Source organism: Leptonychotes weddellii, unplaced genomic scaffold, assembly GCF_054177405.1.
Source record: "Leptonychotes weddellii isolate Sample4059 unplaced genomic scaffold, ASM5417740v2 HiC_scaffold_19675, whole genome shotgun sequence".
NCBI classification, from domain to species: domain Eukaryota; kingdom Metazoa; phylum Chordata; class Mammalia; order Carnivora; family Phocidae; genus Leptonychotes; species Leptonychotes weddellii.
In genome coordinates this window covers 1200-3493 of record NW_027782677.1, presented here as the reverse complement: position 1 = coordinate 3493, position 2294 = coordinate 1200, and the positions used below count along the sequence as shown (strand labels likewise).

The following is a 2294-nucleotide window of genomic DNA, read 5'->3' as shown; positions in this document are numbered from 1 at the left end:
GGGGTGGGAGGGATGGGGTGACTGAGTGATAGACACTGGGGAGGGTATGTGCTCTGGTAAGCACTGTGAATTGTGCAAGACTGTTGAATCTCAGATCTGTACTTCTGAAACAAATAATGCAATATATGTTAAGAAAAAAAGAAGAAGAAGGTAGCGGGAGGGGAAGAATGAAGCGGGGGAAATCGGAGGGGTAGACGAACCATGAGAGACGATGGACTCTGAAAAACAAACAGGGTTCTAGAGGGGAGGGGGGTGGGAGGATGGGTTAGGCTGGTGGTGGGTATTGAGGAGGGCACATTCTGCATGGAGCACTGGGTGTTATGCACAAACAATGAATCATGGAACACTTCATCTAAAACTAATGATGTAATGTATGGGGATTAACATAAGAATAAAAAAAATAAATAAATTAAAAAAAAAAAAAGATGTCTCTGCAAGACACAGAGAGCATGAATTCCTCCGGCCTAGATACGTGATTCTAGGTTGCCATTTTTTCTCCACAAAAATGCATATCATTCCAAACTCTACTTGGTACCTGAATAGGATCTTGATTATAGACAATTTTTTTAAAGACTTATTTATTTTTCTGAGAAAGAGAGAACAAGAGCAGGAGGGAGAGGGGGCAGATGGAGAGGGAGGGGAATCTAGATTTCTCCCATTGAGACTGGAGACCAAAGCAGGGCTTGATCCGAGGACCCTGAGATCATGACCTGAACCTGACCTGAAACCAAGTCTGATGCTCAATGGACTGAACCACCCAGGTGCCCCTAGTGTCACTTTTTAACAGGGTTCAGCATGAGTGTGACCATGGTGTACATCACTGGGGCTGTTGCACTTGTGTGTACCTAGGAATGTACAGTAAAATAAGGACACAGCTGAGAGGTGAGACACAGGTGGAAAATGCTTTATACTTGCCCTGAGCTGAATGACACCCAAGTATGGAGGAAACTATCTTAGTGTAAGAGTAAAGGACCTCCACAAAAGCAACAGCACGCAGCAGCAAAATAGCAAAATACATCACCAAGTTATTAAGAAAGTTAGCATAACATTGGGGCGCCTGGGTGGCTCAGTTGGTTGGGCGACTGCCTTCGGCTCAGGTCATGATCCCGGAGTCCCTGGATCGAGTCCCGCATCGGGCTCCCTGCTCGGCGGGGGGTCTGCTTCTCCCTCTGACCCTCCCCCACTCATGTTCTTGCTCTCTCTCTCTCTCTCATTCTCGCTCTCTCAAAAATAAATAAATAAATCTTTAAAAAAAAAAAAAAAAAAAGAAAGTTAGCATAACAGGAAAGTTGGACTATTTCATTGAGCTTACAAAAAATAGCGGGGGATATGTAATTTTATCCAGAAGGAAAGCCACAACATCATTAAACTTTGGGGGGTTTTTTGTTTTTAAGATTTTATTTATTTATTTGACAGAGAGAGAGAGACAGCTAGAGAGGAAACACAAGCAGGGGGAGCGGGAGAGGGAGAAGCAGGCTTCCTGCTGAGCAGGGAGCCCGATGCGGGGCTCGATCCCAGGACCCTGGAATCATGACCTGAGCCGAAGGCAGGCGCTTAACGACTGAGCCACCCAGGCGCCCCAACATCATTAAACTTTGTAAGAAGGAATTCAAGATATATGTGATCTAGGGCAGAAGAACCAGCAGTCCATGGAGCTGGGGATTCACGATGACTGTATAGTGCAGGGGGTGGGAGAGGGCTACCAACCAGTCATAGGCCATCGTGGCCAGGAGAAAGTCATCCAGTACAGCAAAGAGTATGAAAAAGTACATCTGCGTGAGGCAGCCTGCATAGGTTATGACTTTGCTCTGAGTCTGGATGTTCCACAGCGTCTTGGGGATGGTGGTGGAGGTGAAACAGATATCTACAAAGGACAGGATGGAGAAGAAGAAGTACATGGCAGTGTGGAGGTGGGAGTCTGAGCTGACGGCCAGGATGATGAGCACATTCCCAAACATGGTTATCATGTACATGGAGAGGAAAAGCCCAAATATGAGGGTTTGCAGTTCTGAAATTCATGTGTCACTTCCTGGTTCTATGTAGTGGAGATGACTACCAAGGAATAAAAAATAATATGACTAATTTCTCAATAATAATGAACATTACAAATATCATTGAAGCTCTAAAATATTTATTTTACATTCAAAATGTGAATATCCATAGTTTTTATATGGAACTTGTCCCCTGTCAGGACCCCACATCCCACCTCTGAATAGGAATGCACATTCTGGAGGGCGGAAAGATGGCGGAGGAGTAGGGGACCCTATTTCAACTGGTCCCCGGAATTGAGCTGG

The 2294-nt window shown here is 45.2% G+C and overlaps 1 pseudogene; it reads right to left on the bottom strand.

Moving 5' to 3' along the window:
- Positions 1–845: 845 nt before the first annotated feature.
- LOC102746587 (olfactory receptor 7A10-like) lies at positions 846–2012 on the bottom strand (annotated as a pseudogene).
- Positions 2013–2294: the final 282 nt, after the last annotated feature.